General features: G+C 47.5%; 1 protein-coding gene across 4 annotated transcripts in view; it reads left to right on the forward strand.

Annotated features, from left to right (window-relative positions):
* The first annotated feature begins 3011 nt into the window (after nt 1-3011).
* The window catches only part of SYNDIG1 (synapse differentiation inducing 1), a 195862-nt gene continuing 184696 nt past the window's right edge, over nt 3012-14177 (forward strand). For 2 of the 4 annotated variants that reach the window (XM_044263572.1, XM_044263575.1), the window contains exon 1: nt 3486-3524. The gene's annotated coding sequence lies outside the window, so the exon portion shown is untranslated. Of the gene's footprint in view, nt 3054-3187; nt 3207-3485; nt 3525-14177 lie in introns of those variants that run through there. The other 2 variants (XM_044263573.1, XM_044263574.1) reach the window with 2 other exon arrangements.

Raw genomic sequence — 14177 nt, forward strand, 5'->3', positions numbered from 1 at the left:
GGAGGGTATGTGCTTTTGGGTAAATTGGAAGGGGAGATGAACCATGAGAGACTATGGACTCTGAAAAACAATCTGAGGGGTTTGAAGTGGCGGGGGGGTGGGAGGTTGGGGTACCAGGTGGTGGGTATTATAGAGGGCACAGCTTGCATGGAGCACTGGGTGTGGTGAAAAAATAATGAATACTGTTTTTCTGAAAATAAATAAATTGGAAAAAAAAAAAAAAAAAAAAAAAGGCAATAAATATCCAGGGATCTTGAAGCTATATGAATGGCATGGGAGAAATCAATAAGAAAGAGAGGAGGAGGAGGAAGAGGAGAGTTTACACCACATTGTGAACTATTTCATTTCTTTCAAATTACCCTCTTTTTTTTTTTTTTTTTTCAGAGACATCTGTTTTTTGACCTCACAATCCAATGTGGTCTTTTCAATAACTATCAACCACTGAGTATTTCTTCGGTACCTGCAAAGTGTTGGCTTTACAAATATAACACACAGTGCCTTAGGGGAGTCTACCCATATAACTGTCAGAGAGAAGTTACATATGCATTCTACAACAAAAGAAAATGTGAATATTTAGGTGTGAAACTGAATGAGGCACGGTATGAAAACCAACTCTTAGAAAATACTAGGAAATGCAATCCCACCCCCATCCCCCACCAATATATCCTTTCTCAACGCATCATCCAGATAAGCCAGGGTATACAGTTCCAAAGTATCACCCTGAAAAATCAAAATACCTAGGACATAAAGACAGTCCACAAAACTCAGTCAAAAGGTGTTTTCTTCCCATAACTTCTACAGTCCCCACTTCTGGAGGGAACACTCCACAGGCAACCAGTGGTAACCAGTGATCACCTCTCATATAGCAAAAAAGAAGGTGTCTGCCTACTCTATTAGGAAAAGCCTAATTCAAAATTCAAACAATACCTAGAGTCAAAGTGTTCTCTTGGCAAAATAAAACTGTCCTCCAAAATCCAACCCAAACCTGGGATAAGCAAAAGTGTGCCCCCTGAAAGGCAGGAACCTGAGTTACAGCCTACTTTTGTATATTGGGTAGCTATAAAAATCTTAGTTAACCTTCACAAAGAAAGACTTCAGCTTCTTTATCTGATAAAAGGGAATGGTTCTGCACATCGAATGAGTCTAACTGCGTCTTTTCAACCCAGTGGTTCAGAAGAGAGAATTTTTTGTTCTGGAAAGGACTCTAGGAACAAGGAGCAACTTTGCTAATGTAAGGTGGGGAAAGCAGGTTCTTCCCATTTGAGAAGTTCTCCTAGATGGAAGAGATGTACCAAATCATGACTTTATAGCTCTGCGTATCTAGAGGAAGAAATCGCAGTCGCCTTTGCCAGGCTGAAGAGACAGAGATGGGATGCAATTCAGGTGGGTAAAGGCAAACCACAGATGGTGCTGATTCTGTGACCCGTTCCTCCATCTGAACGCCTTTTACAGCAGCACTCGGACTTCAGCATTCTCTTTAGGTTGCTGATGTTCCACGGGTGACAAGCCCCTCCCCCCCACAAAGGGGGCATAAGGAGGCACATGTGGTTCTTTTTTTTTTTTTTTTTTAAAGATTTTATTTATTTATTTGACAGAGAGAGATTACAAGTAGGCACAGAGGCAGGCAGAGAGAGAGAGGAGGAAGCAGGCTCCCCGCTGAGGGGAGAGCCCGATGCGGGACTCGATCCCAGGACCCTGAGATCATGACCTGAGCCGAAGGCAGCAGCTTAACCCACTGAGCCACCCAGGTGCCCCGGCACATGTGGTTCTTGTACCACCTTCAACTCCTGCCCTTTGGAAACTACTAGAGGCAGCCTGCCAGGTGAAGCAGTGCCTTCTCAGGGGCTAAGGGTTGGTGTGCAGGAGGGAGGGCTCTGTGCTAAGGAGGGTTTCAGTGGGTGTAACCAGCTTTGACTATGAGGGCCTCAGCTAGCAAGACTGCGCCTGAGGTAGAAATGGGCTCAACAGAATGTTTTCCTAAATAACCTGTGACCCCCTTTTTGATAGATGTTTCATTCAGGTTCTTTCTCTATATAATTCAAACTAAAGACGCTATTCTCCCCTTTCCCCAACACTTCAAATGCAGGATATCTTGGGAGGTGATCCTCACTCTGCTCTGCTACCCTATTCCCATTTTCCTCACCAGGATATGCCCCCCAGCCTGCCCACCCCCACAGCCTTAGTTTTCTTTTAATTCCAACTGCCAAAGTGCAAACATTGGAAGAAAACAGACTGGTTTGGGGCTGAGCAAGGTGTCTAGGAATTTGGGCCAGCACCTGTTTTCCTCTGGATAGCTGGCTGCTCAGGGCTTGAACAGATGCCAGACCCTGAAGATGGGTCCTTTTGAACCTCAAAACCATACAGGAGCTTTGGGGAGGCCTTTAGGACCAAGAGGAACCGTCATTTCTCAGAGCCAAGCTGCAAATCCCTGTCCTCCGAGTGCCCAGAGGCTGACCCCCTCCCCCAGTCTCTGTCGCTTTCACATTCCCAGACACCGGACCCGGGCCACCCGCCAGACTTGATCACCTCCGGGGGCCCGGTCAGCTTGGTGCAAAGTTGGTGGCCGCCTTCCACGGGGCCGTTCCCTTTTCCTCGCTGCCATCCTCCCCCAGAGCCTGTTGGCCACCGCCTTCAGCACGTGTGTCGCCAGGCTTGGCGAGCCCAGTGGCGCGTCCCGGGACGCCCCTCGCCCAACCCGCGGGGTAGGCGCGCGCCGGGGGCGTCTCCCCGCACCCTCTCCTTTCCCAGGGGCTGGAGGGCCAGGCTCCGCCCGGTTGCCGCCACGCGCGAGCTCCCGGCTGCCCTGGGCTGCCGCCGCTGCCCCTAGCCCCGCGCTCCAGCACGCGCGGGGCAGCGGGGGGCGCGGGACGCTGGCGCAGGGCGGGGAGCCGCGCGGAGGGGAGGCCGGGAGGGGGGAGGGCAGAGGAGGAGAGAGCTGGGGAGCTGGGGAGCAGAGGCGGGCGCCGCACCGTTCGGCGCCCCGCACGCTCGCGGGCTCCCGAGACGCGCGGGCGGCCGCCTGGGCGCACCGGCCGGGTCACCTTGTCCGGGAGGTAAGTCCCGACCGCCCCGGCAGCGCGGGCGGGCAGAGGGGCCCGCAGGAGCTGGGCGGGGGCTGCGGGCGGGAGCAGGAGGCGGCCCTCGCGCGGGAGGGCGCCCTGGCTCCGCCTGGGAGCGCGCAGACCAGCGGCGGCGCGTTGCCCGCGGTGAGTCCGGGTGGTCGCGGCGGCTGGACCTGGGAGGCGAGGGGTCCCCAAGAGCGAGGGGAGAGCAGAGCGGGCGAGGAAGATGCGGAGGAAGGGGCCGGGTGCTGTCAGCCTCGGCTGCAGCTTGGCGCCTCGCCACCCCAGGCGCCCCAGCGACACGGAGGGGCTGTTGTGCAAAGTCGCTGGGAGCTAGTGAGACCCAGACCTGGGAGCGCAGAGGAGCGGAACTGCCCAAGGCCCTGACGGCGCGCGGCAGGCATTGACTCTGCGGTTTCGGGCGACCCCCTGAAGCGACCCAAAGGAAACCGGCTGGGGCTGGTGAGCGGGGCAGCCGCGGAGCTGGGGACCGAGGTCCAAATGGGACCGGGAAGGGAAACCGGCTTGGATTGCCTTCGCCAAGCAAAGGGAAAAAGGAAGGCGAGGGCGCGAGCGCGCTGGGATGGGGACTCCCAACCTCGAACCAGGACGAAGGCGGGGACTCCTGGAGCCCCCTGCTTCCGAGAGCTGTCTGGTCCTTGGCAGCCAGGACAGCCCACAGCCCTGGGAGTCGCCAGCCCCTGGTCAGAGAGGGGACCGAGTGGACACGCTTTTAGGGATCAAGTTCTAGTCTCGATTTCCCTAGACATGATTTCTGCCTCTCGGTGTGTGCTCTCCGCGCTGCGGACAGAGAGGAATGGATTACCGGCAGAGTTAGGCACTTTTCTAAGGGAAGGGGCTTTGATAGCTTGTGCGTTTTCTGCAAGACTCCAGTAGAGTGGGCGCTTCCAGTCTTGCTTTGGAGAGGATGCCAGTGGGGTCTCTTGGCTTTTCTGAAAGATCAGAAGAAAGCTTCATCTGGTTGCCTTCATTTCCTTAGTGTGTGTGTGTGTGTGTGGGGGGGTCCCCTTGCGCGCAGAGGCTTGGGCTTCTGGCATCCAGACCTCAGGTGAGCGCAGTCCTTCTGCGGCGTCAGATGCGCTGGCGCCGCCGGGCTAGCGGCCGGGTCTCACGTCTGCGCCTTCCCTGGCCCTGTCCGGGTGCTCAGTACAGCAGACACCAGCTGAGGGCTTAGCTGATTTGAAGGATAGAGGGTGGGTGGGTGGCTCCGTTTTCTAGTTAGAATTGGGCTCAGGCGGTGGTGCGAGCGCGCCTGTCTGTGTATCTGTCCGTCTCCCTCCTACTGGCCAGCGTGTTTAGTCAGAGCCCAAAGGGAGAGGCGTGCTGCGCAGACCGGCAGCCTGTGGGGTGAGCAGCCTGGTAACAAACCCCAGAGCGAGCCAACTTTTCCTTGCTGAGGTGTGATTGCCAGGACAGTCTGCGTTGGTGCAGGATGTGGTCCTCCTAGAGGGGTCCGACTCCAAAATCCTCACAGAACTGAAGATAAACCTCCGAGGTGGCCCCGCGGCAGTCAGATGTCCCTTCTGGCTAGGACAGGAAGTAATGGGAGCCAAATTTTCGGATGAATTATTGCATACTATGTGCCTGGTTGTTGTGTGCACTGTCTTTTTGGAAATCAGACCACAGGTGCCAAGCCTGTGAGAGGATGTGAGAAAGAGCCCTCCACCTCCTTCCTTTCCTCCCTCTATCCAACATCCTTGTTTCCTTTACAAGAAGCAAAGGTTGGTTTGTAGCTCTCTGGTGCTCTCTCCCACCCTGCCCACCTACGGCATGAAAATGGAATCTCCATAGCCAAGAGGGTCTTGTTAAATAAAGGGGGGAAATGGGAAAATCTGTGCTTAAAGTTTTTTTATTTTGTTTTGTTTTTACAATAGAAAGTCTCAATGGTACACCAAAGTTGAAAGAATAATACACTGAACCCCCAGTGTACCCTTCATCCAGCACCACATTCACTGACCCTTTTTCCTGACCTCTTTTTAATCATCCCTCCTCAGAGTTTTGGAGGCCATGTTTGATGATGGGTTTAAAAACCCTTTCCAAGGGGCGCCTGGGTGGCTCAGTGGGTTAAAGCCTCTGCCTTCGGCTCAGGTCAGAATCCCAGTGTCCTGGGATAGAGCCCCACATCGGGCTGTCTGCTCCGCAGAAAGCCTGCTTCCTTCTCTCTCTCTCTCTGCCTGCCTCTCTGCCTACTTGTGATCTCTATCAAATAAATAAATAAAATCTTAAAAACAAACAAACAAACAAACAAAAAACCCCTTTCCAAGCCCACATCATCTCTAAATGTATCCCTGTGTATCTCCACCTAATGGCATTTTGTTCCATTTTCACCTATCATCAAAACAAAACAAAAAAATAAAAACAAAAAAAAACCCACAAAACGTACTTTAAATGATTCTGTTAGAACCTAGAACCCCATTTTTGTTTTGGGGTAGTAGAAGAAAATCTGCTGATGTTCCTTGTGACAGTGGGATTGAAGAAGGAAAGAGAAATCCAGATCCTGAGAAAAAGAGACATTTGAAACCATTAGATTTGACTTATACTAGTTGATGTGCAAGGAATAAAAAGGATTCCAGCTGAACCATGAGAGGCGAAAGATTTTTTTTTTGTCAAAACTTTAAACTCAGTCCATAAATCGGAAGCAATTAATTTATTCCACATTTAGGGTGACATAAATTAAAAGTGCTACACACTGGACTTGACTCATCTTTCTCATTAACTCTGACCTGTATTTTTCTAGGGAGTTATTTCTATTATAAGAGAATAAAAAGGTATTTTCTTATGTAAGTTTTCTATCCAAGACACTAGTCGGTGCTATTCTGGGGTTCATGAGCAGTACTGAATACTTCATCTCTCAATTAGAATGTGTTCGGTCATCACACCCGTTACATCTGATGCACCGTGTAGGGAGATACTCTGTTTGCAAAGATGTGAGTCCAAATGTTGTTTCTGTTGGCTGGAGAGGAATAGCATGGTGAGACCTCCATAGACAATGGGAGGGTGATCCCCCCCACCCCCACATTCTTACATGCCTCCCTCCCACCCTGCCACCTCTGTGCCTTCTTTTATATAAAAGCTGCTCCTAAAAATTGTCAATGTTCTTGGAGGATTCAGGCAGACTTTTGAATACCTGTATAAAGTGCATTATTTAAAGGCATCCTTAGTTAACCTTTTGCAATATGAATAACCATCCTATAAGTGAGCAGTTTTAAGTAAAATCTTGCCTTTCCATGATACCAGCATGGCCTTGAGCCCCTCATTTTGGCCTTTGCAGCCCCCACCCCCATGCACATTGGAAAGTCTCATGACCAACACAGACTAATTGCAATACTGTGACCTGTAGCTTGAGCAGACTTCATTCTACCAGTAAGATTCTTTGGAGTGAGTGGGTGGAGGTGGCAAGGATTGAAGAGTGGAGTGTTCATTTGTCAGCATCAGCAAAGCAGTGAGGCTAAATCAGTAGCAAAACAACCTGTTCATTCAATGGGAAGTCCTGAGGTTATTTTGCTGAAACTGGTTGATGTGAGGTGATATGGAGTCAGAGCTTTTGACCCAGCATCACTACACTGGAGATGTGGCACCAACATGTCAAAAGAGCAGCTCATTGAAAATATGCATACATTAAATATTCCAAACATTAAAGATAGGTTGACCAGGTTCCTGCCAATGTCACCAGAATTGAAACAATGAAGACAGTAGCAAGATGCTTTAACAAACGTGTTTTCTCAACATTCTCCTTGCAAGGTGTGTAGACATTTCCAGGTTTTTTGAGTTCGTAAATGTGCCTTTAGAAGGCGCGGGTAACTCTTTCAGTCACTGGGCTACAATCAGTGCCTCCACAGTGGTTTTATTTGCCAGCCAGTGTACTGGATTTCAGCTGAGTATGCAGGGGGAACAAGTTGGGGATATACATTGGGATTTTCCCCAGTCTGCAGCCACCCACCCACTGCCTCTATGGAGGGCCTGTGAGGAGACAGGTTTCAAACTCTGGGTTCTGCCACTTGCTTTTTGTTGATCTTAGACTGCTCACTTAGCTTTTCCAAGCTTCTGTTTCTTTTCATCTCTGTTCTTTCCAGGATTATGAAAATAAAATGGTTATGGTTGGCACAGTTTTTTAAACAGGGAAGACTTGGTATTGAGAACATTTTAGTGCCTTAACTGCAAGTCTCTTTTGGTGTAATTGCAACCCCAGGGCCCTCTGAGAGCTCAGAAAAGACCCTGCTCTGCCCTTGGTTCTTCAGCAAGTGTCAGTGACGACTGTGCACTCATTACTCTGGGCATGTGTTCTCATGTAGGAACATGCCTGAGTGGTGCAGACATTCATGTCAGGTGGGGTTTACAGGAAATATACAGGAAAAACATGTGAGCAGAAATATATCCTTAGCACAAATCGATTTTGACTCATATCACATTATAAAAATTGCATGATACATGTGCTCCAGGAGAAAACATCTTAACAAGAGATTATCAGCAAGCCACAAAGCACCAAGGCACATGGTGATTTAAATTACAAACTTTGCTTAGATCAGAAGTCCTCTTAAATCACTTTATGATAAATAACCTGTTAAACTGTATTACATAAAATACTGAAGACCAACAGCAACACATAAGCATTGGGATCCAAGGTAACGGTCAGAACCAAGCGTAACATGAACAGGAAATAGCATAGATCTGTAGAAAATACAGGTGATAGAAGCTGCTTCTGGAAGTAATTTCAGACCCACCCAGGGGACAGTTTTGCATATTTACTCATGTGAGAAGAATTTATCTAGGAGTTCAATTAACTTTATTCCAGAGAGATGGGGAGTTTTGCCCTGGAGGTTCAAATCAATGTTTAGTTGGTGTGAAATGTTTTGAGTTTTTAGTTCTCAATCAATTCTTGTGTTGTTCACAGTCATTTGGAACTTAGGTCTTGATAATGCTATAATGTGGTGGCATTTAGAGGGTGTGACTCCGTGGAAAAGGAAAGGGAGGTATTTCCTGGTTGCACTGTGAGTCTTTCAGAAAGGGCCTGCTTAGTTTAAATTCATATTCGGGAAAATCATTGGTTCTCAAACCTTCAGCCTCACTGGGTAGCCACTTTCAAACACACCTCCCATCTGTTCCCTCTTTAATTTTCTTCTTGATTGGGGAACGTCTGTATCCAAAACAAAACAAAGAAGCAAATAAACATTTCAGACAATTAGAACTACAAATATGTTATTCCATTGTCTCAACTTTAAGCCAAAGATACTCTGAAAGAGAAAAAATATTTTATCTCGAATATTCTGGAGCTTCACCTCTGCTCAGGGAAGCAAACAAAAAATATGTTACATAAATTCACCTTTCTGCCCTGTGTACAATATGCAGGGTTTGTGTGTGTGTGTGTGTATGTGTGTGTGTGCGTGTGTGGTTTTTTTGTTTGTTTGTTTGTTTTGTTTTGTTTTTTGAGAGTGTACACAAGTATGAATGGGAGATGAGGGGAACAGAAGGAGACAGAGAGAGAGAGACTCCAGCAGGTTTCACACCCCGCATGGAGCCCAGTGCAGGGCTGGATCTCACAACCCTGAGATCATGACCTGAGCCGAAATCAGGAGTCAGACACTTAACAAACTGAGCCACCCAGGCATTCATACAGTATGCAGTTTTTAACTTATTCTTATACACTTATTCTCAGACCTTGGTGGCATAGCCTCTCGGTTAATGTAGGTATTTGAAATAAGAGGATTTGCTTTTGGGCTCCTAATGGGTTTAAGTCCTGGGACAGGAAACCAATAGCATTTCTGAGGGGGGAGGCTATATTTAGCATTAGAGGGGACCCTGAAGGTGCCCTGCTATAGATTGCTATGGATTGCTACCAATCATTTTATTAGCCATGCCTAAACTTGCCTTTAAATAAAGAACAGTAGTTCCCCTTTATCTGTAGAGAATGTGTTCCAGCATTCCCAGTGGATGCCTGAAACCCTATATAAACTATATTTTTTCCTACACTTGCATACCTATGGTAAAGTTTAATTAATCAGTTAGTCACAATAAGAGATTAACAACAATAGCTAATAATAAAATAAAATAACTAAAACAATACACTTTATTAATAGTTATGTGGTTATGGTCTCCCCTCTCTCTCTTAAAATATCTTACTGAACTGTACTCCCCCATCCAGTGATGATGTGAGATGATAAAATGCCCACGTGATGAGCTTAAGTGAGGTGAATGGGTAGGCGTTGTGATGTAGGCTGTTGTTGACCTTCTTACTGCATGTCAGGGGAGGAGCATCTGCTCCTGGACCTCAGCTGACTGTGTGTAACTTAAGCTGTGGAAACTGAAACCACAGATAAGGGAGAACATTTCTGTAGGCAACCTTAATATCTGAAATCTCAGCTTGACCCTTTCCCCTGTGTGTTTCCTTTAGAAGGGATCTTGTGCTTACCAGTTGGTGTACAGGGACCGTGTCCTGTAGGGCAGTCAGGAAAGTTAAGACACTGAGTCTGGACACCTACTAAGCCCAGGGTCTGTCCTGTGCTAGTAGCTCAGACATTCATAGATGTATTTTAAGAGCCACCCAGCTGCTCCAGGTCTCCTGTAGCCTCCGCGTGCACATAGCCAGTGGACAGGACCCTGCTCTCGCCAGTCCCACCACTTCCCAGCCCACTCCTGAAATGCATGCCAGTGTCTCTTGCCTGCATGCAATCTTTTTTTCACTTTTCTCCCCCAGTCTCTTTCCTTTCCCATAGTGCCCTTGGGCACAAACAGTTCCTCCACAAAGAGCTGTGAGCAGATTAATTAATATGCATACTATTTCACAGCTTTTCTTTCTACACTAAACCCAGAGACACAGCACATTCCTTATCAGCACTCCAGTGTAGTACAGTGCATCAAACTCCCTCACAAACGTGGATTCCTGGTAGAAGCTGATTTTAAGTAAAGGGGAATCATCTGTTTTGTTGTTTCCAAATTCATTCCCTCCTTTTATTTTTATATTGATTTCTTTTTCTTTTCTTTTCTTTTTTTTTTTTTTTAAAGCTGTGGACATGGGGCAACCACATTGTTGCTCTTTTTTTCAGAATTAGATCATCAAGGCTCTTGTTGGAATCCTCTTCTAACTGCCTCTGGGAGGGAATGGCCATGCAATCTGCAACAGCGTCCCACTCAGTGACTCAGAGTGAGTGGGGCCACTGATTTGATGGCCACTGATCCTTCTGTCATTCCCTTTCACCCTACTTGTTGGGGTCCTCTTGCATAATACCCATTGGCACGATGGCTCATCTGAGTATTTCTTGGTGTAGCTATATTAACTATGAATAGGAGCATTTTGGAACATCACAGTTTATTCTAAAGCAAGTGGAAAAATGTATTTGTTGACTCAAAGTCTGAAGAATAATGCAGTTTCCTTTCCTGATACTAGACCTTGAGTAGCTGATTTGGCAAGTATCTTTCCAGGAATAACATATCTTTCAGACTTTTGGGTCCCAAACATATACTTTCATTCCAGATTCCAGCAATTGCTCTGAGGTTGTGCACTGCAGGCCCACAGGGCCACACAGCACATGTCACCTCTTGTGTGGCTCTTGTGTAAGGTGTGGCCCTTGTATAAGGTGTGGCCAGCATGGTGGCACCCTCTCTCTATTGGTGTTTGACCATGGCCCAACCTCAAGCACCCTCTTTCTTTGCTGGAGCAGAGATATTTTTCCATGTTCAAGAACTTTATGACACCAGCATTCTATTTTGGAAAGTTCATGCTTTGGAATGTCACACCTAGCTGGCACCTCCCTTCTCCCTTCCTATTTACCTTTTTGCATTCCTCCAGTTGGAATCTCCTCTGCAAGCAAAGGCTACCTCCCATTGATGGTCTACTGCCATTCCGTCCCATTCAGAGTTTAGCACTGCCTGTCTCCAGCTGCTCTGTGCACCCAGAACTATAGCAAAGAAGCTCACAGATGGTGGGAACAAAGGGCTTCCTGGGGACCCCTTGATAAGGATGAGTTAGCTGAGCTGTCATCCATCTGGAACAGCCCTACCTCCCCATGTCTTGTGCTCTAACTATTCTAATGTCCCTTGGTACCTGCAAAGGTTTCTGGTGACCTTTGAAAATTTCTACTCCAATTTTGAATTGCAAGCTATGTCCAATTTTAGGCTTACTTTTGGGCTGGAGAAACTTTGCCTGGTGGGAGGGACCCCAGGTCCTCAGGCACCCACATGAAGTAGTACATCCTCCTGGTAGCTTCTGATAGCACAGTTCCCATAGCACAGTTCCTGACTCTAGCCCCAAGCCCCACAGCCTTGAACTTCTCTGCTTCTGCAGAATGGAAACTCAGCTTCCACAACGGAGAGATTTCCCCAAATCAGGATTTATGCTCCTGGGCTTGTCTTTTGCACTCCTGGGAGAAAGCCATGTGATCTCTCTGGAACACCATCCTCAGACCTAGAAAGTTTCTCTCCATCTTTCAGGTGAGGGCCCAGGGGCCTATTTATGCATGTGAGCTAACTGCATACCAAGGACTGAGTAGTGGCAGTGTTAAGGTGAAACTGGCATACTTTAGGAGCAAAAGAAGTGCTTAGTGATGAACATGAGTTTCCAGACCCTTTCATTTTCACTTCAGTGGAAATTGAAGTGTTTGGGGGTGGGGGTGAGAGATGAGTGATGCAGGGGCTCATGGAGAGGCAAGCCTGAGCCCATAGCCAGGGTGAGGAATGACCTCACTTCTGCACAGTTACAGATATTCCAGATGCCAAGGGCTGGCCTATCTGGACCTATGGCACCAATACAGTCTTCTAGCCTTCCTGATCTCAAGATTTGGCTCTCAGGGCTGGGTATGGCACCATTCCCTGAGTCGTAGACCTCCACTTTCCACTCTCTCTGAGGGAAGGTGTTGCACCCACTGGCACCTCACAGAAAAGCTGGGCTGGCTGCATTGAGAGGGGCAGCCTCACCATTCTGGTGTCTGGATGAAACGGAGGGGAGTAAAAGAATTTGGAGAAGGAGAGTGAGCTGAATTCTGGAGGCCACATTCAAGATTGCAGAGCTTGTTTGTAGCTTGTCATGAGGGTTACCAGGATAACAAATGGATGCTTTCTACTGCTTGTGTCTTATTATATGATCCATATCTCTCTCTCAGAAAAGAAGAGGAAGGGAAGAGAAAGGAAGAGGGGGGGAATGAAGATTTGAAATGTGTGTATTATGAGATTTTAATTCCTGGGTAACCTCCTGGGATGCCCGCATAATATAATTGGTGGGCTGAGACCCAGAAGGTTTATTCAGCTTGCTCTGTGATATTTTACTGCTAGTTGTAGGGCCTCTGTGCATGGACTCAAATCTTTAGGGTTTTTTCCTGTATTTGTCTCTAAAGTTCATGCTTTCTCACCCATGACACTCAGTTTTCCTGACATTGCTAGTATCTGGCTTAATGCTTAGGACAATAAAAAATCCTGTGTAGTGATTGGGCAGACAAACAGATGCAGACACTTCTACTTTGCAACAAAGCCCAAGGAGTACAAAATGTAATTAGATCATTTCTCCATCTGTGCTGTTTGGTGGCTTCCTTAGAGGATAGTGCCCACAGCAAGTCAGCAAACTGTGACCGATAGTGTGGGGGAAGGGGAAGCTGGGTTAGGCCAGGCCAGGGAGTTGTGTACCTAGAAAAGACCAGAACAGAAATCTCCTGCAGAACATATAGCAGTGGAAAACCTGTTCCCTCTAAATGCCACGGGCCCCAGACATTTATAGAGAGCATCAAAATAAACTAAGTAGGACAGCGGGTCACCCAGCGAGACTTTGCGGACACTCTGCCCTCTTGTTGCTCTCAGCATGAGGCTTTTCCCAGAAGATGCAGATATCCTGGACATTTTCAACACTACCAAAAAATGCTGGTCTTCCTGGAATTTGTATTCAGAACTTTATATATTTCAAAAGTGTATTTTAGGGAATTGGAATCTGCCCATTGCTTATGTCTCTCTTCTTAAGACTAAGTTGATGCCTTTTTAGAGAGTAAAACACAGATGAACTTCTTTGTTTCTTGGGGCAAAAATCAAAGGTTCTCTGTATCCACTGCAGTGTGACTTAACCACAGAGGATGTCTTGGGAGCACCATCCTGACCATGCCCTTCTCTCTTCTCTGACTCTTCCTTCCCCTCCTTGGCCCTCCTTGATTTCACTGACTAGGGCTTTTCTGACAGAATGGCCTGAGCCCTGGAAGGAGGCCTCTGTTTTTAATACCGCCTATATTCCTACTAACCAAACTATCCTGTGGTCAAACTTTTGGCTGCGGTTTATAGGCAGCTGGTTCCCAGATTTCTTTATCCTTAAGCCCTCCCAAGGCTCAGCTTTGTCTATCCACATGCCTGCTAGCATCTCCCTTGGGGCAACTGCTTCAGAGAACACCCCTCGGCCTTCCCCAGGACCTGTCACTCCCTGCCTATGCCATTCCTGGTGATGACACACAGTGACCAAGATATCCACACCAGAAAACAGCTTACTTCTTAGCCCCCTTCCTCTTTCCCATAACCAGATTTCTTTTCTTCTGAGGTTTTTTTTTTTTTTTTTTTTTTTTTAAACCTCTCCTTTGCATCTCTTCTACCTTAGCTCCATCTAGACACTCACATCCTACCAAGTTCTCTCAGCAGCTTCCTGCAAGGTCTCTTTTACCAACTTCCATGTGCTTCTCATGTCCAGCCTCCAGGACTATTGGAACAGTGACCATTTAAAACACATCTCTGCCTTAATGGTCCTCATCTTGAAGACCATCATCTGCTTCTCATCTTCGGTGAAATAGGACAGTCTTCCTGGGAGGATAGCAAGCTGTCCCTGACACCCTATTCACCCTCCAGTGTTATCCCCACCTGTCTAGGTTCCCAGAACACTGGGTCGTTCCTGCTCCCAACACACACTCACACACACATACACACATATGCTACATGCTTGCATGCCTCTCCCTGTCTTCGTTGACACCTCTTGCTAATCTCCTTCAAGGCTCAGCTTGGCCATTACTGATGCCCTTCAGTGTCCCTGCCCCTGGGCTTCCTTGTTACCTGCGCCCACCTCATTCTGGTGTGGTATTGGCAAAACAACTGGAGTAAAAGATACCTAGAAATAATTTTGGCAAGAAATTTATATAGGTCAAT

This window comes from Neovison vison, chromosome 8, assembly GCF_020171115.1.
Source record: "Neovison vison isolate M4711 chromosome 8, ASM_NN_V1, whole genome shotgun sequence".
NCBI lineage: Eukaryota > Metazoa > Chordata > Mammalia > Carnivora > Mustelidae > Neogale > Neogale vison.